General features: G+C 42.3%; 1 protein-coding gene and 1 long non-coding RNA gene across 3 annotated transcripts in view; one reads left to right on the top strand and one right to left on the bottom strand.

Annotated features, from left to right (window-relative positions):
* LOC110527416 (beta-1,3-galactosyltransferase 1) overlaps positions 1-22,524 on the top strand; it is a 120,872-nt gene that overhangs the window by 30,210 nt on the left and 68,138 nt on the right. Inside the window, exon 2 of one of the 2 annotated variants that reach the window (XM_021608676.3) lies at positions 773-908. The exons of the other annotated variant lie outside the window; for it this stretch is intronic. The gene's annotated coding sequence lies outside the window, so the exon portion shown is untranslated. The remainder of the gene's footprint in view (positions 1-772; positions 909-22,524) is intronic. 2 annotated transcript variants of the gene reach the window in all.
* Positions 16,025-21,886, bottom strand: LOC149982313 (uncharacterized). The gene is made up of 3 exons (XR_016497102.1): positions 21,502-21,886; positions 21,117-21,235; positions 16,025-17,465 (listed from the first exon to the last, which is right to left on the bottom strand). It is a non-coding gene; the product is annotated as an uncharacterized LOC149982313 (long non-coding RNA).

The raw sequence follows: 22,524 nt of genomic DNA, 5'->3' as shown, positions 1-22,524 counted from the left end.
TCATGGCCGGTTGTGATACAGCCTGGAATCGAACCAAGGTCCATAGTGACACCCCTAGCACTGAGATACAGTGCCTTAGACCGCTGTGCCACTCAGGAACCTGTTAACAGGCATTACCCAGGGATTGTCGTTAATAACTCCCTGCTATCAACCAATCAGCATCCAGGATACAAACAACACGTTTTATTAAAATATATTGTCCTTCACAAATGTGTACTGAAAAGCAAATATGTATTGAGAGAGAGGAAAGAGTTAGAAATTGGGAGAAAGGCTATAAAAACAATATTCTATGTACTAGACTGGTTATTTTCCACAGCCGCCCCATTTCTGCATAAATGAATACCAATTGGGTTGTGAAGCCCCCTCTGCTTAGAAGCATCTAGACATGTGGCTGGTGTTCCTAATCAGTGTCCCTATACTCCAGGATAAATAACTCCATATCAGTTTAATTTAACCAAACACACTTTCATCCGTTCCCTTTCCTTTGTACGTGTAATATGAATGAAACACCCTTCCCTCCGTTAGGCCGAGCTAGAAATATTTGGTGTGCACTATATAGGGAAAAGGTTGCAATTTGGGATGCGGCTATGTTTGTTTTCCAGTAATCCTTGTTGATTTCTCTTCACCATTCTGGTGACATAGTGTATACATTCTCCTTGTAATATATTATATCATATCATTCCGTACATACAGTATGTATAAAAGGGGGAGTTGTGTGTATGCAGGCGGAGTATGCAGATGGCTTGTGATCGTTAAACACAGCTCATTGCAGTCCATAGCTGGGGAAGCAGCAGCTGCTGGGAGCAGGGCTGGATCCTGATAACCTACACCCAGGAGAGATGATGGGGGGAGAGAATGGAGGACTGAGCGACTGCCTGCCTGTTACGGGAATGCAGTAAGAAGCCAAGGTAAGTTGCTAGCTAGCATTAAACTTATCTTATAAAAAACAATCAATCAATCAATCATAATCACCAGTTAACTACACATGGGTGAGGATATTAGTAGTTTATCTAGTGTGTCCTGCGTTGCATATAATCGATGCGGTGCGTATTCGCGAAAAAGGACTGTCGTTGCTCCAACGTGTACCTAACCATAAACATCAATGCCACCAATACACAAGTATATATTTTTAAACCAGCATATTTAGTTAATATTGCCCACTAACATAAATGTATTTTAACTCTGTAAAATGTGTCACTTCCCTTGCAACAGAGTCAGGATATATGCAGCAGTTTGGGCCGCCTGGCTCATTGCGAACTGTGTGAAGACTATTTCTTACTAACAAAGACAGCCAACTTCGCCAAACGGGGGATGATTTAACAAAAGCGCATTTTCATAAACATCAAGGCCTTTTTTAAAATCAATACACAGAAGTATATATTTTTAAACCTGCATATTTAGCTAAAAGAAATCCAGGTTAGCCAGCAGCATTGCGCTGTTTATGACTTCAAGCCTATCAACTTACGAGATTAGGCTGGTGTAACCGATGTGAAATGGCTAGCTAGTTAGCCGGGTGCGCGCTAATAGCGTTTCAAACGTCACTCGCTCTGAGACTTGGAGTAGTTGTTCCCCTTGCTCTGCATGGGTAACGCTGCTTCGAGGGTGGCTGTTGTCGATGTGTTCCTGATTCGAGCCCAGGTAGGAGTGAGGAGAGGGACGAAAGCTATAATGTTACAATGGCAATACTAAAGTGCCTATAAGAACATCCAATAGTCAAAGGTATATGAAATACAAATGGTATAGAGAGAAATAGTCCTATAATTCCTATAATAACTACAACCTAAAACTTCATACCTGGGAATATTGAAGACTCATGTTAAAAGGAACCAGCAGCTTTCATATGTTCTCATGTTCTGAGCAAGGCACTTAAAAGTTAGCTTTCTTACGTGGCACATATTTCACTTTTACTTTCTTCTCCAACACTTTGTTTTTAGATTATGTAAATCAAATTGAACATGTTCCATTATTTATTTGAGGCTAAATTGATATTATTGATGTATTATATTAAGTTAAAATAAGTATTCATTCAGTATTGTTGTAATTGTCATTATTACAAATAAATGTTTTTAAAAAATCGGCCGATTAATGGGTTTCGGCCTTTTTTTGGTTCTCCAATAATCGGTATTGGTATCGGCTTTGAAAAATCATAATCGGTCGACCTCTAGTGCATTTGTACTTGTGTTCCATCTGTGCACTACTTATCCTCTATCCCCTCCTCGCCAATCAGCTTCATGAACACATGTAAATGTTTCTCTCTGGCTCTGGCAGCTACTAGAGAGCAACTGCTCCGTAGCCAGCTGACATTTTGACATGTTGTTAGCAGTTGACATGTTTATTCGCTAATCCCTCCATGATTCCTGATGAGATTGACAGATAATTCAACACCAATCAGACCTAGCCAGTTTACCTGGGCTTAATTAGAGGTTGGGACCATAGATATTTTACAAGGGTGGATTGGAATAATAACGTCTTTGTTTTGCCAGCTCTGTGGCTTGACAGCTGTTGTTTTCTCAGCGACTTTTTTTTGCTCTACCTCTGTTTTGCTTCTGCCCATCTGGTGCGTCTGTGTCAGAGCTGATGTGTGTGCCGGGCTCAGTGAGTCAGACGCACGAGCGATGTCCCTCTCATTCTCTCTCTCTCTCTCTCTCCCTATCTGCATTCTCACGCACACGTTCCGTTTTTTTTTCAGACCACCACCTGCCAACCGCCACTGTGCAATTTCCTGCAGAAATATGATTCAGCCAATTGTGCCGTGAAGAAAGGGAATCATGGGAAAACAAACGAGTGCCGTTGCCATTCTGCCGCGCTAACAAGGAGGCTGAGAATAATAACCGCTAGTCAGTAATGATAATATAGATGAACGGGTGTCAGGCTCCTCATGAAAGATGAGCAATTAGGGTTACTTGTCGACTCGTGAAACAATAACCAACAGTTGTTCCTTGTGTGTGTAAACACCATTATGAGTTTGACAACTATGTGATTGCTTTATTCATGTGCAGAAATATCTTATTTTTCTTGCTTAGCTAGAGACAGATAAAGACAGCTCATATCATTTGGCTACGTGGGTGCATGTGTGTGTAATGGTACCCCGTGTGAGGATGATTATTTACATCTGTGTGGGAGGGCAGATACTTTGTATTCATCTAGTTCACGTGTCATAATTGACATTTTATAAAGCATCAACCTCACTGGGTTTAATGGTCCAAAAGGTAGGAGAATATGACTACACTAGTTATTGACTGGTTCGTTTTGAAAAGAAGCCTTATTACCATATCAGTCTGGAGGGCATAGCTTCCATTCACACTCTCGTTCAAAGACTCGTCTTTTATAGTGTGTGTGCTGTTTGTATCTAGAGAGGGAAGAAAAGAAAGAGTGTGTCTAATTAGAATGAGTAATACTCCATCTTGAATGTCGAAAGCGCAAGTGTATTCATTTTTTGTTCCCACATAATGCCTGCTGTTCGTATCGAGCTCGCGGCGTTTTCATTTTTGTCTATTGGTTTCAGAGAGCTTCTAAGCAACAACAGAGCTTTCACTGAAGACCTCTCTCTCTCTCTGTCTCATTTGTTTTTGTCTGTGACGACCGAAGGGAAGGTGAACTGCCACGCTGTAGTCCCTAGGAGCCTAGTTGCTTCTATTGTATCCTTGAGCTCTCACTCAAAAGGGTTAAAAGCACGAATAATTCTATCGACCCACTACATTGAACCTCTTCTATCCCCTTTTATAATCACATTGTGAGAGAATCAACGTGAAATTGTGTGGGTTCTGCCTGTACGTCAATGCCTACCCACAGTGCTGCGACTCCCAGCAGCGACTACTTTATTTATTCGCCGCCACGTCAGCTAGGTTGTGGCGCGTGTCTGACTGCCATCTGAGCGGCACATTTTAAAGAGGACAAGAGAGGGGAAACGAAACTACCTCAATGGGCTTTTTAAAACCTCATCTACAGGATATTGTCATAACAGGCGTGGCGGGGAAGCGGTAGTCATGAATTACAGACAGAGTCACAGTAAAGAGGTGCTCAAGAAGCAACAGGCCCTGTGATGAGTCCGTCTGCTCTCCTCTCTCTCTCTCTTTCTCTCTCTCTCTCTCTCTCTCTCTCTCTCTCTCTCTCGCTCTCTCTCGCTCTCTCTCTCTCTCTCCTTGGCACGACTGTGATTCTGTGACGGTGACAGTTCATGGCAGCATCCGGACACGAGCAGGTGACTAAGGGTGACACTTAATTCACCTAGAGAGCTGCTTCCTGCCTACCACATTATGTCTCTTCATTTGGATAGTGACTCTGTAGGCTATCAGTAATGCGTAGCTCACGCCTTCCAGTATAACCTTCACTCCCTGGTGTCCGTAGTTGTTGCTTCCTTTCGAAACACTTCCTGTATGTGTGCTGGTTAAAGACCTGGGATGTTGTCTAGGTAGGAGGTACACGGCAGGTTGTTATGACTGTACCTCTAAGACAGATCATGCCTTTCCTTTTCCTCTGGCTCTGGCTCCGTTCACCTTTAAGTGCAGGCGTGCTGTGCCAGAGAAAGCTGAGGTATGAATTCAACTGTTTCCTTTAGAAAGTAACCCTGCAGCCTACGCACATCCATTATCCGAGGTCTCTCTTTCTCCCTCTCTGTCCTTGTTTCTCCCCCACTCCTTCCTTTCTCTCTATATCTGTCTCTCTCATTCTCCTCTCCGTATGTTGTCTCGTGCTGATGATGTTCATAGTATTGACAAATTTCTCCTCTGACGACCTACCCGTTTTACCATAGAGCCAAAATATATTCTACACGGGATTGAACTTTTCCATTTTCGTCTCAGATTGTTTGGCAAAGTGTTTTAAGGAAGGAAAGTATTTATTCCCCTAGGGTTTAGCGTGCACTGTGTAAACACTTAGCTTTGGTTAAAACATGAAACCCAAAGTCTTTCCTGATTAGTAGTTCATTGCTTTTACTTAAAATGCTCAGTCAGAGGGGAAACAATTGAACCCTGTATGAGTTTGTAAGTTACTGTGCCAGCTGTAAGGCTCCGTTGAGAGGAAGGCCTTGTGCAAGTCTCTAATGGCTCTGGGGAAGTGAAGAGAGATTACTTTGGCTTATTCTGACCTCCTCTCCATTCTGGTTTGTCCATTTCGGCGTCTTAAAAAATAATTTGGGCTTTCGGAAATTATAGGTAAAGATAATGGTAGACAGTCACTGCAAAGGTTACGCCATGGTGGAAGAAATATACTGTATTTCTAAACTTACCTGGAATCGTTCATAACATAATGAATAAAAAGTATGTTCATAATCATTTTCTTTACACTATGTTGCTGCATAATATTTCCCTTAAAAAGAAACCATGATTCATTCAAATGTGTTTTTGCCTAGTCACAATATTGTTACCACAAAGACAATTAATCATACAAAATATGGTTATAATTTAGGTTATTAAAACCAATTTATGCATTTAATTCTCAAAAGGTGCATTCATTTGCATATTTAACCAGGTTAATGTGACTCCTACCACCATAATAATACAATTTATTGATCAAGGTCTGAAAGCATGTTTTCATAGCGAGACACCGTGACTGCAATATGTAAATTTCTCATCTGCCCGCTACTGTTCTGCTGGCTTTGACAAGGCGAGAACTTAACATTCAATGTTGTTTACCCTCTCCCTCCATTAACGTCTATAGCAGCCTGCAGTGATGAGGTCTGTGCACTCCAATCAACTCTCACTGTTCAGCTCACACTCTGCTGTTACTCAGACTCATATAATTCATGTTTATCATAATTATGTAATGTCCAATCACAGGGATGCAGAGGGTTGCTTATAAGAAATCCCGCTATGCCCTCCGACGAACCATCAAACAGGCAACGCGTAACGTGACAATGGTTCATAAAATCTCTCCATTTCTGCCCTTTTTTTTGTGCACAGTCTTCCAGGCCGTCTCATAAAGCTGCAACAGTAAATGCATTCGTAATTCAAGACCTTTCTTGAGTTGGACTCTGGGATTGTGCAACTGTTGAGAATGTGAGCCTATGGTTGTGTGGGTTGAGTGTGTATGAGTGTGTGAGTGTATGTGTGTTGTGAAGAACAACTGTTGTTGAAGGAGTAACAGATGTTAGGGACAATAGAGGATGATTCACAGCGATTGTTTGCTAATATAATAATTGCTTGTAATAATGTAATTTTGATAATGGCGAGAATAGTGAGAGGTAAAATCATTTTCATAAATTGCCTACATTACTACAAATATTAGCTAATTATGGAAAATAAGAAAAAGGATTCTTAAAATATTTATATATATTTTTTTATGGCTATATATAATACAAATCGAGGTGAGGGCGATAGGAAATGCATTTGGCAGTTGATCTACTTCTGTTCTGTAAATGGCACTGTGTGCTCTTTTCGAAGAATGGATCCCAGTCTTTTCAGGGCTATGGGATACGGTGTGTCAGGGGTGGTCTGCCGGGCATTGGGATGACAACCCAACTCAGGATGAGGAGGGCTTTTAGAAGGTGGAATAGTGGGGACCAATTGGAGGTTTACTTAGTAGCAATGCAAATATCATGGTGCAGCTATATAGACACTCAATCATCATGTTACTTTTTAATGGTACGTTTGCAAACATATTTGGTTTGCAAACATTTGATAAATATAATTCAAAGTTGTGTCTCATTATGGTAAGTGGTGAAATAAGTATAGCCAGTTACAATTGTAATGGCCTAGCAGATAACAAGAAAAGACAATCAGTATTTACCTGGCTAAAAGAGAAGGAATATAATATATATTATGTACAGGAAACCCATTCAACAGTTTTAGATGAAGTTTTGTGGAAAAGGACTGATGGGTGAAATATATTTCTCCCATGGGCAAAGAAATTCAAAAGGGGTGATGGTTTTAATTAACAGTCACTGTAACGGTTTTCCTCCTCTTCTGAGAAGGATTAAGAAGGATCGGACCAATATGCAGCGTGGTAAGTGTTCGTCATTTTATTAAACTGAACTGAACACTACAATACAAAGTAAACAAACAACCGAAACAGTTCCGTCTGGTAACTAATACAAAGACAGAAAACAACTACCCACAACCCATAGTGGGAAAACAGGCTGCCTAAGTATGGTTCTCAATCAGAGACAACGATAGACAGCTGCCTCTGATTGGGACTCTTGCAGCGGGCCCCGAATAGACGGGAGACTCCGGCAGCGCCGGACAGGTGGGAGACTCCGGGCAGCACCCGATTGAAGGGCGACTCCGGCAGTGCTGGAGTGAAGGGTGGCTCCGGCAGCTCCTGACTGACGGGCGGTTCCGGCGGCTCCTGACTGACGGGCGGCTCCGGCAGCTCCTGACTGACGGGCGACTCTGGCGGCTCCGGACAGGAGGGAGACTCTGGAGGCGCCAGGCAGGCGGGAGAACCTGGAGGGAATAGACGGAGAGACAGCCTGGTGTGTGGGGCTGTCACAGGACCCACCAAGATGAGAGAGGCCTGTAATTTTCATCATAGGTACACTTCAACTATGACAGACAAAATGAGAAGAAAAAAAATCCAGAAAATCACATTGTAGGATTTCTAATTAATTTGTTAGCAAATTATGGTGGAAAATAAGTATTTGGTCAATAACAAAAGTTTATCTCAATACTTTGTCATTGCCAACAAAGGGTATATAACAGAGGTCAAATGTTTTCTGTAAGTCTTCACAAGGTTTTCACACACTGTTGCTGGTAATTTAGGCCATTCCTCCATGCAGATCTCCTCTAGAGCAGTGATGTTTTGGGGCTGTTGCTGGGCAACACGGACTTTCAACTCCCTCCAAAGATGTTCTATGGGGTTGAGATCTGGAGACTGGCTAGGCCACTCCAGGACCTTGAAATGCTTCTTACGAAGCCACTCCTTCGTTGCCCGGGCGGTGTGTTTGGGATCATTGTCATGCTGAAAGACCCAGCCACGTTTCATCTTCAATGCCCTTGCTGATGGAAGGAGGTTTTCACTCAAAATCTCACGAAACATGGCCCCATACATTCTTTCCTTTACACGGATCAGTCGTCCTGGTCCCTTTGCAGAAGAACAGCCCCAAAGCATGATGTTTCCACCCCCGTGCTTCATAGTAGGTATGGTGTTCTTTGGATGCAACTCAGCATTCTTTGTCCTCCAAACACGACGAGTTGAGTTTTTACCAAAAAAGTTATATTTTGGTTTCATCTGACCATATGACATTCTCCCAATCTTTTTCTGGATCATCCAAATGCTCTCTAGCAAACTTCAGATGGGCCTGGACATGTACTGTCTTAAGCAGGGGGACACGTCTGGCACTGCAGGATTTGAGTCCCTGGCGGCGTAGTGTGTTACTGATGGTAGGCTTTGTTACTTTGGTTCCAGCTCTCTGCAGGTCATTCACTAGGTCCCCCCGTGTGGTTCTGGGATTTTTGCACACCGTGCTTGTGATCATTTTGACCCCACGGGGTGAGATCTTGTGTGGATTCTCAGATCGAGGGAGATTATCAGTGGTCTTGTATGTCTTCCATTTCCTAATAATTGCTCCCACAGTTGATTTCTTCAAACCAAGCTGCGTACCTATTGCAGATTCAGTCTTCCCAGCCTGGTGCAGGTCTACAATTTTGTTTCTGGTGTCCTTTGACAGCTCTCTGGTCTTGGCCATAGTGGAGTTTGGAGTGTGACTGTTTGAGGTTGTGGACAGGTGTCTTTTATACTAATAACAAGTTCAAACAGGTGCCATTAATACAGGTAACGAGTGGAGGCCTCTTAAAGAAGAAGTTACAGGTCTTTGAGAGGCAGAAATCTTGCTTGTTTGTAGGTGACCAAATACTTATTTTCCACCATCATTTGCAAATAAATTCATAAAAAATCTACAATGTGATTTTCTGGATTTTTTTTCTTCTCATTTTGTCTTGGCATAGTTGAACTGTACCTATGTTTTTAAGTGGGAGAACTTGCACAATTGGTGGCTGACTAAATACTTTTTTGCCCCACTGTATATGGATATATATATTTCCCCCAAAAATATATGGGGGATTGGAAGTGATGAAGACAACAAGCAACATTCTCTCCGCAATATTAAGCTCATCCATCCCTTAAAAAATCAAATAATAATAATAATTTTAAAAGGAAAAAAAACAGGACTAAGATCAAATCGAACTACACTGATTCCGACGCTCGTCGGATGTGGAATGGCTTGCAAAGTATTACAGACTACAAAGGGAAGCCCAGCCGCGTGCTCCCCACGAGCCTACCAGACGAGCTAAATTACTTCTATGTCCGCTTCAAGGAAAGTAACACTGAAACATGCATGAGAGCACCAGCTGTTCCGAACGACTGTGTAATCACGCTCTCGTAGCCGATGTGAGTAAGACCTTTAAACAGGTTCAATTCACAAGGCCGCAGGGCCAGACAGATTACCAGGACGTGTACTCCGAGCGCTGACCAACTGTCTAGTGTCTTCACTTACATTTTCAACCTCTCCTGTCTGAGACTGTAATACCAACATGTTTCAAGCAGACTACCATAGTCCCTGTGCCCAAGAACACCAAGGTAACCTGCCTAAATGACTACCGACCCGTAACACTCACATCTATAGCCATGAAGTCCTTTGAAAGGCTGGTCATGGCTCACCATTATCCCAGAAACCCTAGACCCACTCCAATTTGCATACCGCCCCAACAGACCCACAGATGATACAATCTCTATTGCACTCAACACTGCCCTTTCCCACCTGGACAAAAGGAACACCTATGTGAGAATGCTATTCATTAACTACAGCTCAGCGTTCAACACCATAGTGCCCTCAAAGCTCATTACTCAACTGAGTACCCTGGGACTAAACTAGAGGTCGACCGAGTATGATTTTTCAACGCCGATACCGATTATTGGATTGTTCTTAAAGGCACTTTAGTATTGCCAGTATAACAGTATGCAAGGCGTTAGGTTTGGGAGAGGATGAAGGGAGCCCAGGTACACAGACGGTCAGCGATGGTGTCCATGGCGGGATGAGGTGCGATTGGTGTAGAGAGGTGCAGACAGACATGCCACACTACAGGGTCCTGGCAGAGAGATAGGAGACTTGCTTCGGCAATGTAAACATATGTTTCCCATGCCAATAAAGCCCTTTGAATTTAATTGATAGGAGAGGGGAAGAGGCAGAGAGACAGAGACAGAGAAAGAGGGTAAGAAGAGGAGAGGCAGAAAGAAAGAGTAGGAGGGGAGGAGCGGAGGGGAGAGAGGAGGTATACGAGACCTAGAAAGAGGGCGGGGTGTTTGCAGGCTTCCGGAAGATTGTCTCTTCTTCGGCTGTGATGCGCTGCAATGCCAACAGAGAGTGAATGACGAGACACTGTAGCCATCAGGATGGACGAAGCCTTCTCCTTTAGGCAGCTAAAACCATTTCTCTTCATTTTTCTCTTTAGTCATTAGCATAATCATTTTATTTATCAACATCATTATTAAGATGTTTGAACCTACACTTGCAAAAGCTATTAAAATGAATCACTGCTTATCATACAGTTGACTGAGCAGATTCATTCCTCAAGACCGATTGGCCCTGTGAGTCACTGACCATTTTTCCGCTTTACGCTCATTCTGGCTATTTGTCGCGGAGTGTAACATGCCGTTGGGGAAACGAAGTGGCCTGGTGGCCATGGTGCTGTCACGTCCTGACCTTAGTTCCTTTTTTATGTCTCTATTTTTAGATTGGTCAGGGCGTGAGTTGGGGTGGGCATTCTATGTTTTTGTTCTATGTTTTGTATTTCTGTGTTTGGCCTGGTATGGTTCCCAATCAGAGGCTGTCTATCGTTGTCTCTGATTGAGAACCATACTTAGGTAGCCTGTTCCCACCTGTGTTTGTGCGTAGTTGTTTTCTGTTTTGTGTGTCTTCACCTTTCAGAACTGTTTCGGTTATTCCTTTTGTTACTTTGTATTTAGTGTTCAGTTCAGTTTAATAAATATGAACATGTACCACGCTGCATCTTGGTCCTCACCTTCTTCCTCTGAATGCTGTTACAGGTGCACACACTTCCATGTTTAACGATGCCTCGAGAGCGACTTCCCTCATTACACATGATGATAATGAACCAGAAGGTTACTGAGGAAATCTAGGCCAGCCTGACCTATTTTACTGTGGAGCGCAGATGCTCTTTTGTCATACTGGGAAAAAGGAGAGGAGAGTGGAGGGGAGGGGAGGAAAGGAAAGGAGGGGAGATGATGGGAGAAGAGGAGAGGAAAGGAATGTTGACTTCCAGTGAGGCAGTGATGGAAGTGTTTTTAAGACTCTCTGGATTGCGAAGCATCAGATTCTCAAGAGGAAGCATACACAAAGTCCCAGAAATAATGGTCCAATTGGTAAACCTTTTGAGTCTCATGATGAGGTACAGTTGAAGTCGAAAGTTTACATACACTTAGGTTGGAGTCATTAAAACTCGTTTTTCAACCACTCCACACATTTCTTGTTAACAAACTATAGTTTTGGCAAGTCGGTTAGGACATCTACTTTGTGCATGACACAAGTAATTTTTCCAACAATTGTTTACAGACAGATTATTTCACTTATAATTCACTGTATCACAATTCCAGTGGGTCAGAAGTTTACATACACTAAATTGAATGTGCCTTTAAACAGCTTGGAAAATTCCAGAAAATTATGTCATGGCTTTAGAAACTTCTGATAAGCTAATTGACATAATTTGAGTCAATTGGAGGTGTACCTGTGGATGTATTTCAAGGCCTACCTTCAAACTCAGTGCCTCTTTGCTTGACATCATGGGAAAATCAAAAGAAATCAGCCAATCAGTAGACCTCCACAGGTCTGGTTCATCCTTGGGAGCAATTTCCATTGCCTGAAGGTACCACGTTCATCTGTACAAACAATAGTACGCAAGTATAAACACCATGGGACCACGCAGCCGTCATACCGCTCAGGAAGGAGACGCGTTCTGTCTCCTAGAGATGAATGTACTTTAGTGCGAAAAGTGCAAATCAATCCCAGAACAACGGCAAAGGACCTTGTGAAGATGCTGGACGTAACAGGTACAAAAGCACATTTTTTCCACAGTAAAACGAGTTCTGTATTGACATAACCTAAAAGGCCGCTCAGTAAGGAAGAAGTCACTGCTCAAAAACCTCCACATAAAAGCCAGACTACGGTTTGCAACTGTACATGGAGACAAAGTTCGTACTTTTTGGATAAATGTCCTCTGGTCTGATGAAACAAAAATGGAACTGTTTGGCCATAATGACCATCGTTATGTTTGGAGGAAGAAGGGGGAGGCTTGCAAGCCGAAAAACACCATCTCTACCGTGAAGCACGGGGGTGGCAGCATCATGTAGTGGGGGTGCTTTGTTGCAGGAGGGACTGGTGCACTTCACAAAATAGATGGCATCATGAGGATGGAAAATTATGTGGATATATTGAAGCAACATCTCAAGACATCAGTCAGGAAGTTAAAGCTTGGTCGCAAATGGGTCTTCCAAATGGACAATGACCCCAAATGGCTTAAGGACAACAAAGTCAAGGTATTGGAGTGGCCATTACCGAGCCCTGACCTCAATCCTATAGAACATTTGTGGGCAGAACTGAAAAAGCGAGTGCGAGCAAGGAGGCCTACAAACCTGACTCAGTTACACCAGCTTTGTCAGGAGGAATGGGCCAAAATTCACCCAACTTATTGTGGGAAGCTTGTGGAAGGCCACACAAAATGTTTGATCCAAGTTAAACAATTCAAAGGCAATGCCAAATACTAATTGAGTGTATGTAAACTTCTGACCCACTGAGAATGTGATGAAAGAAATAAAAGCTGAAAGAAATAATTCTCTCAACTATTATTCTGACATTTCACGTTCTTAAAATAAAGCACATTTATCCGCTTTGCAAGGGGTGTAAGCCTAACTGGTATACATAAGCAGCGTGTGAGTTTCAAGTTTGGGGAAGATAATTTTCACCATAAAAATGCACCTTTATAATAAAATTATTACATGCATAATTGCATTTGCGGCCACTTTTGATAATGGTGTTTTCCGCTTATGGAACATTCAAGCGTATAGCCTACTACCATGTGCGCATTGCTGCGCTGATAATATCAAAAAATAGTCTAATAGTTTATCAACATTTTAAGCTAAACGTTTTGATCTGTTGCGTAAAAAAAGGTTTGTATTCATCCCACAACTGTCCCAGACTATGTTTGGAATATTTATTTCTCGCACAGAATAGAATAGGTCGACTTTTGTACTGTGGGGGATAGTAGATTGACATAGGCTAGTGCTTTTACCGTTTGTTAGGCCTACTCATCTTGTTGGCTGCTGAAAAAATATCTTCAATATGCATCTCGGAATTGGATAAGGACGCCCACAGTTGTGTCCCAGATGTGTCTGTCTTAACTTGTAGCCTGTGAGAAAGACCCGATCACGTGACGGAGAGTTGAGTGATTGAGAAACACTTTGGATTGCGCAGCACACACAGTGTGAAGGGCACAATGCAGCACTCCGGTCCACAAAAGGCATTGATTTCTTTACGGTGCATTACGGACACAAAGGGGATGCTGCCATGAAATTTGAGGCAATTATCAAGTGCTTGTCAAATTGTGAATGAGAGACTATTGGAGTGTGAACAGTCTGCGCAAAAAACAAAGCAGAGCTCATGCCTTTCAAGCTACTTTTTTCAAATCATCAATAGAATCTTATCTTTCAGCCTAACAATGTATTAAAATCTAAACATAACATATAGTCCAACATTTGTAGAACAACTAAAGTTACATTAATAACTCTAAATTAGGCAAATAGGAGTACCTATTTATTAGTTTCTGCTCAACACAGAATAGACGCATGTGTGCACTACCTCAAATCGTTTGGAGAAAATATGTATATTTTATTCAGCTTTGTTCAATTGTAATCTTCAAACTATAAAATAATGTCACGGAATTATAAGCAAATCTTATCTGCTGAATGAACTAGTGTAGCCCACAGCCATTTGGCATAGCCACATTGGGACCTAACATAAGAACAACTCAGAGTGTGCTATTATTTTCTTCTGAAATATACTACATTTTCATGTTTCTTTAGACCTATCTAAAATAAATAATGGATTTATTGTGAAGGTGTAGGCTATATTACATGGATTCATTAGACTTTTTAAAATGGCTTGTAGGCTCTGTGTGGAAGCCAGGAGATGCTAAATGTGTTTATGTTAATTAACGGTCAATTACCGTGAAACCGACAGTTATTTGCTTGACAATCACCGGCTGACAACATTTTGTGACCGCCATAGCCCTACCTAGGTATGTCCACAACATCCTCTGTAGTATTTTCCGGTAGAACAAACCGTTATATCCAGTGTCTCAAGTGTGAATCGATGGTAAATCACTGTTCAGGGGGAGCGAGAGAGAGAGGGAGAGAGGGAGGGACGTGCTTCCACTTCAATCAGCCCTGTGTTTTCCACTGCTGTGCACAAACCTATCTCTGCATCTGAGCTTGAAGGACATCTAGACTTATAACGCTGAGCAGAGATTAAAGAGTGACAAGTGCTCAGATCAACCTTGATTGGAAAATTTCCTTTCGGTAAACATTTACATCAAGACGTGAGCCTATCAGGGCAGACTGAAGATCATTCCTCCAGGTTACGGGTAGGAAAAGGAATCTCAATACTGCTGGAGATGGAGTTGCGTATGGAAGTTTTTTCTGCTCAATGTATCGAGAGCTTTGTTGAGTAGACAAAGCTCAACAAACATGATTTCACCAGTATTACAAGAAGGGCGTTATGGTCTTTGGCATGATGTTGACAAAGGTCGATGGGCCGACATTGTTTTGAGCCGGTAGGTTCATGTTGGCTAGAGTTTGTAGTACAGTACTTACAGTACAGAGCCCATGATTGTCGTCCTTAATTATATCCACTTTGAAAACACTTTGACTTCAGGGTTGCTATCTCTCTATCTTCCCAGATGTATTTCAACCCTACAACTTTGAGGACATTAATCTCATGGAACCGCTTAGAGAACGTTTCAGCACCTACACTTCCATGACGCTCACACAGTTATTTCATGTCATCAGTCTTTCGGGCACTTCGCCGTCGCTAACGACATCTGACAGGTCCCCCTTAAGAAACGTTTTTCTGAAGGTTAATCATCCCGTTTCCCGCCTGTGGTCCTCTTTGGATCAGCCGCTCGCTATCCGTTTCCAAGCAGCCGAGCCGCTGACACTTTGAATTCAGAACGCGCCCTTCAGCCGCTTACTTCTCCGCGGTAATTAGGATCGGAGAGAGCAGGAGTGTCAATGGAAGAGTTTAAAGGGAAGACAGTGGGTTTGACTGGTGCTTCTAATGGCCTTCGGTCGCCAAGGCCGTGTTCTTACAATGGCGTTCGAGGGGGGAATGATGGGGGGGTTGAAGGGGAGGATGGAGGGGAGTATCAATAATCTACAGGTGACGCCACACAATCTGAAACGTTGTTCTTTTTCCATCAACAGGAAGTCATAACTCATCTATACCAGAGCCGTCCATGACTTTTGGTGGTTCATTTTTGACGGACAAGGATATTTAAAGTTGTTAATCACTGCCACTATTATCTCGCTGTTACCATAGTCATTAAGATGGATAGACGTGATTGGCAGTACTTGATTTGATATGGTTCATAATACAGTAAAATGGATGTGTGGATTGAACCTAATGTTTTGTTCACATAATAGGCTACGATTGATGTAATGCGCCATGACAACGGAAGAGGATGGTTAGACCACGGATGCTTTAACAGTGTTGAAATGAATTGATTGATTCAGGGACAGTAACACTATTTTGTTAAGTGAGGAAGCGGAAGCATATTTCAGCTAATTAACACCGGAATGGCTAATTGATCCATGATGTACCCTGTATGCTCTCAGGTCTTACATAGATAATCAGGTATTGTGCTGATATATTTTACAGTGATTTTACATTGTCAAAATCAGAATGTTCTCTGGTAGCTAAGATGTTGTTACAGAGGTGGAAGCACAGGTCCCAGAGTGGTTGTATCGATTCTCGTCCTCGTCTGATTAGGAGTAGGATAGATCGGACCAAAATGCAGCGTGGTATGTGTCCATGTTAACTTTATTAATCTAAACACAAAATAACAAAGGTGAAAAAACAAAACAGTCCTATCATGTGACAAAACACAAAACAGGAAACAACTACCCACAAACACAGGTGGGAACAGGCTACCTAAGTATGGTTCTCAATCAGAAACAACTATAGACAGCTGCCTCTGATTGGGAACCATACCAGTCCAAACACAGAAATACAAAACATAGAACAAAAACATAGATTGCCCACCCTAACTCACGCCCTGACCAAACCAAAAATAGAGACATAAAAAAAAGTAACTAAGGTCAGAACGTGTCAGTGGTGGGCCATTTTTTTCAGACTATAGCATATGACAGTGATTAAATCAGTTGTGACAATGCTTTATATGGTGTATAATGGGATGAAAAAAACTTATCAGGTCACATGGTTTTAAAAAAGAATCCTGGAAAAACTGGTGCTGGGGAGGATTAAAATCTTGTCAAACTTCAGCAACCTTGTACTTGTTCATATTAATTATATTTTAAAACTAGACTAACAGGGTTTCTTCTACAAACACAGAGACAACTGTGATTAGACAATAGAACATGCTTTATGCATGTTTGCATCGTGTAGGCCTATGCAACTATGCAGGGCTCCTGAGTGGCACAGCGGTATAAGGCACTGCATCTCAGTGCAAGAGGCATCACTACAGTCCCTGTTTTGATTCCAGGTTGTATAACATCAGGCCGTGATTGGGAATCCCATAGGGCAGCGCACAATTGGCCCAGCGTCGTCCAGTTTTGGCCGGGGTAGGCCGTCATTGTAAATAAGAATTTGTTCTTAACTGACTTGCCTAGTTAAATAAAGTTTAAATTTAAACAATAAAAACTGTATGTCCAATAAAAATAATTACTGATAGTCTACAGAATGTCATCACTTTTATGTTGATTCATTAATTCCAGTTAAACATTTTGGATAGAAAAGGAATAGGCAGCCCAAGTTTCAATATAAACTATATAAATAGATGTAAATAAATGTAAATAACGTTGATCACATACACATTTTCTCCTAACACAAATAAATGGATTATATATACTTAACATTACCACTTTATTTACCCTGCCCAGATGGACAGGGCGCATAGGCTGTATGAAACTGCTGTTGTTGGTAGCCTAGTGTTACACGGAGTGGAACAGGGGATCCCTAGAGCAGACTCAGAGGAGGAGACTGGGATGAAGTAACCAAGGTATTTATTGAAGCACAGGGGGAAGTTGGAGTGCAGGCCAGGGGAAGCTCAGGTGGGTTGGAGGAAACCAGGTACGGAGGCTGAGGCTGGAGCGAGAGGGGTTGGGACAGGGTAAGCAGGTCCGGAGGGGAATCCAAGGGAGTAGTAGAGTGGGGAATCCAGGACAGAGTAGCAGGATGACGAGACGTGGAACTGGAGACAGGGACCAGAGTCAGAGCGGGCAAACTGCAGTGGAGAGGAAAACAGTGTCAGGCAAGGAAAACAGGCACAACAGGATTTAATAGTAACAACAGCTAGACGCGTAGACTGACTGAGCAGAGATTACGATCTGGCAACTTGGAAGTGGCAGGGCTGAGTATTTGTCGAGGTCTTGATTATGGAATAGGTTGCAGCTGGTAGGGATCTGCTCTGACTCCAGCACACCTGTCTCCACCCACACAGTCACACACACACAGAGAGAGAGAGAGAGAGAGGGAGAGAGTACTGGGGGAGTGGCGGCAGGTCAAGGAGACACAGGATGAGCTGTAGAGGGCGTTGCAGGAGCAGATGTGACACCTAGTCCAGCAACATTGATTGAGAGAGTTTTTGCATGTGTCTGTCAGGGTGATGTGTTATCACATTTGCTAAATAAATACTGGAGGAAAGTGGAAAGCGCACTTGAGTGTGCATTGTGCACAGCACACACAGCCCATGATTTCCGTGAATCTGATTGGTCAAGCACTCATCAAGCCTGCAGTACTCTGATGTGAAGGACAGATAAATTGCGAGTTGACAAATCATGCGGCAAATCAGTCTAAAAAACAGTACTTTGCTTCAATATTTTGTACTAAACTAAATAAGAAATGGTGCTCCACCTGATTGAAAAGGGAAAATGTCTGCTTGCCACACGTTTTTCGACAGCCCTGTGTTGTTCGGAGCAGTTTAGAGGATTATTAAAGCTTAGTGTGCCTTTAATGTAATGTCAACGCTCAACATCTTGCCACATAATAACAAACTTACCAGTCAAAAGAGTCTGGCATCACAATTTATTTTACAACTGATCACAAATAAGGGTTATACTGTTAGTGCTGTCTTATTTCCCTGAAGGAGAGATCCAGTAAGGGTTATACTGTTAGTGCTGTCTTATTTACCTGAAGGAGAGAGATCCAGTAAGGGTTATACTGTTAGTGCTGTCTTATTTTCCTGAAGAAGAGAGGTACAGTACTGTAAGGGTTATACTGTTAGTGCTGTCTTATTTTCCTGAAGGAGAGAGATCCATTAAGGGTTATAATGTTAGTGCTGTCTTATTTTCCTGAAGGAGAGAAGTACAGTAAGGGTTATAATGTTAGTGCTGTCTTATTTTCCTGAAGGAGAGAGATCCAGTAAGAGTTATACTGTTAGTACTGTCTTATTTTCCTGAAGGAGAGATCCAGTAAGGGTTATAATGTTAATGCTGTCTTATTTTCCTGAAGGAGAGATCCAGTAAGGGTTATATTGTTAGTACTGTCTTATTTTCCTGAAGGAGAGATCCAGTAAGGGTTATACTGTTAGTGCTGTCTTATTTTCCTGAAGGAGAGAGGTACAGTACTGTAAGGGTTATACTGTTAGTGCTGTCTTATTTTCCTGAAGGAGAGAGATCCAGTAAGAGTTATACTGTTAGTGCTGTCTTATTTTCCTGAAGGAGAGAGGTACAGTAAGGGTTATAATGTTAGTGCTGTCTTATTTTCCTGAAGGAGAGATCCAGTAAGGGTTATACTGTTAGTGCTGTCTTATTTTCCTGAAGGAGAGAGGTACAGTACTGTAAGGGTTATACTGTTAGTGCTGTCTTATTTTCCTGAAGGAGAGAGATCCAGTAAGAGTTATACTGTTAGTGCTGTCTTATTTTCCTGAAGGAGAGAGGTACAGTAAGGGTTATAATGTTAGTGCTGTCTTATTTTCCTGAAGGAGAGATCCAGTAAGGGTTATACTGTTAGTGCTGTCTTATTTTCCTGAAGGAGATATATCCAGTACTGTAAGGGTTATACTGTTAGTGCTGTCTTGTTTTCCTGAAGGAGAGAAATCTAGTAAGCGACTAATCTTTTTTGTCAGTTAAAGTAAAAGCTCCATAATTTACCTTCATTCTTTGATTGGTGAATAATTAAGTGATACTGTGTTTCTGCTTTGCCCTCCGTAATGATGGCAATAATTCATGTTATGCTGATGAGCCCACAGAAAGAGTTTCATAATGCATTTCAAATGGCTAAATGATTACAGCTTCAGATGAATGGAGTGAACTGTGAACAACGGCATGTTTTCTAACTGCGATAAATGCATTAGTGTAAATGTGAGAAAGACCCCACCGAATGCGGAATCATTCACAGAATCCCAACCAAATTGCCTATGCCTGGTGGATGGGATGTGAAATAGATTTAAAACGGTTTAATTTATCACTGTTATAAAGGGTTTTTCATAAAGTGATGAAAGATCATCGGCAGGCCACTTGTTTAAGGAGTTCCTGTTTGTGTGCATGTGTGTGTGCTTATGTGTGTGTGCGCGTACATGCATCTTTGTGCATGCTGGTGTCTCTCTTACAGTGAGTCAGCCCTGTGGATTTCTGTCTTGTGTGTACTCTGACTGCTATGGCCCCTGGGTGACAGGCATGGGTGTATAAGACATTATTTGCTGTGATTCTCAGGGGTCAGAGCCTGAGGTGACAGTGCACATGCTGGGGTTGAGACAGACAGACAGACTCCCTCCTGCCACTTAGAGTCCATTATGAAGCGAGGGGTTTCTCTATATTACCCAGAATGCATTGTCGTCTGCCAGTTGTCAGTCAGGGTTGGTGACAAGGCTGCAGTAAGGTGGGGCAACAGTCTTTCTCTCCCTGTCTCTATCTCTCTTACTCTCCCTCTCCCTCTCTCTTTCAATCTCTCTCCCCCCTCTCACTCTCTCCCTTTCTATTTTCAATTGGCTCTACTCTTTACTTACCTAGTCAGTATGGTTCTTCTGATTGACAGAGGCTGATAGGTAGATGGCAGGTTCTTGGCTTGCACTAGAAATAGCTTCGGCTAGGAAGTGGTTCAGAATGGTTTACAAGGCATGTTGTGGAAAAACAACATTTATTTTTTATGTTTCCAGAACACCTAAGTGCACTTTGTATTCTAAAATTACTGTACTCTCAATTACTTTCCCATTTAGAAACACTACACAGGGTTTTAACCTTTTAGAGCAAAATAGAGTCTAGCAGTAATTGCAGTAACTTTTCTCTGCTTTTATATATAGTTTTCTCTGAAAACCTTTATCAAACTATTGTGTACACATACAGATGCTGTCATACAGGCAAGTGTTTGATTCCATTTTCTCACTGTTTTTTTTCCTCATTTAAAAAAAAAGGTAATCTGATGCATTATGCTAATCAAGTAATTTGACTATTTTATGGTTATTTAAATAGATTACTTTTCCTTCAATTGAATATAATTCACAACAGAAATGGGAACCTGGTAGTAATATATGTCTTTTAGTCCTTCATTTTGCATCAGCGCTGTCAGCCATAGCAACACATTCATCAACAGAGAAAGGGGAAACTCAATTTGATACGGGAGAATTTCATGTGACCTTTTATGCAGTAAGTGGGTCTGAATAAGAACTGCACATACATCAATAGATTCTCAACCTTCCAGAAGTATTGATGGTTAATACAGCAACATTTCTACAGAATACTGATCAGATGTTGGCTCTTCGCTTCTACCATATCAACACGAATTTGGCTTGAATTGTATGCAGTTTGGATGAATGAGGCAACATCTGTTCTTTCTTTGGCCACCTTGTTCATTGTTATGACTGCACAGTGGAGGTAGAAAGGCCGTTCACAATATCAGGTTTCACTTGTAACAACAACAAAAAAGCTTTTTAATTTACTTTTGTTGTCCTCCGGGAGTTGCTGAATCGCCTCTCTACTTCAGTTTGGTCCACAATTCATACACCTTGGTTCGGAGAGCGAGGTAGCGGCTGTGATCCCTTTCCTTTGCACAATATCACTGTAGTCGTAAAATAGAAATAGTATTGTTATAATATATAACATGCAACTTCTAAGTGCATTTCTTCTGCAGTATACAAATGTCTCGCGTCTTCCCTGTGTTTTTTTCACTCTCTGTCCGTTTGTAAGATGGCGCTGGAGCAGAAGGCAGACATTTTACGTGCCCCCAACCGATTGTGTTTTGTTGTTCGTTTATCTGCATTGTTTGTAACTACTGTCTCTTATGACCGAAAATAACTTCTAGACATCAGGACTGCGACTACTCACCACGGACTAGCAGAATACGTTTTCTTCTTTCACTACTCTGACGAGCCTGAGGCGGAGGATATACGGCTCCCTCGGGAACAGGCACCGACCCCAGTGATCTGCGTGAAGAGGAGGCGGAGAAAGAGAGGCTGGAGAGCGGGCTGCCTTCTGAGAAGTTGCAGGCGATCGAATAGGCCTCCACTTCCCGCAATTCTGCTAGAAAAAAACGACAATCTTTCGACAATAAAATGTACGAGTTCCTGGGAAGATTAAACTACCAACGGGACATTAAAATCTGAAACATCTTATGCTTCACGGAGTCATGGCTGATGGACGACAATATCAACATACAGCTGGCTGGTTATACGATGTACCGGCAGGATAGAACAGCAGAGCCTGGTAATACAAGGGGCGGCGGTCTACGTATTTTTGTAAACAACAGCTGGTGCACGACATCTAAGGAAGTCTCGAGCTATTGCTCGCCTGAGGTAGAGTTTATCATGATAAGCCACACTGGCAGCATCCGCACTAAAGGCTAGAGCTGCCACTTTCAAGGAGCGGGACTCTAACCTGGAAGCTTATAAGAAATCCTGCTATGCCCTCCAACGAACCATCAAACAGGCAAAGCTTCAATACAGGACTAAGATCGAGTCGTACTACACAAGCTCTGACGCTCGTCGGATGTGGCAGGGCCTGCAAACTATTACAGACTACAAAGGGAAGCACTGCCCAGTGACACGAGCCTACCGGATGAGCTAAATGATGAGCTAAACTACTTCTATGCTCGTTTCGAGGCAAATAACACTGAAACATGGATGAGAACACCAGCTGTACCAGAAGACTGTGTGATCACACTCTCCGCAGCCGATGTAAGACCTTTAGACAAGTCAATATTCACAAGGCCGCAGGGCCAGACGGATTACCAGGATGTGCGCTGACCAACTAGCAAGTGTCTTCACTGACATTTTCAACTTCTCCCTGTCCGAGTCTGTAATACCAACATGTTTTAAGCTGACCACCATAGTGCCTGTTCCCAAGAACACT

The sequence above is a fragment of the Oncorhynchus mykiss genome, chromosome 7 (genome assembly GCF_057628025.1).
Source record: "Oncorhynchus mykiss isolate SJ-2025 chromosome 7, ASM5762802v1, whole genome shotgun sequence".
NCBI lineage: Eukaryota > Metazoa > Chordata > Actinopteri > Salmoniformes > Salmonidae > Oncorhynchus > Oncorhynchus mykiss.
The sequence above is the reverse complement of the archived record's forward strand: the minus strand, read 5'-3'. Positions and strand labels throughout refer to the sequence as shown.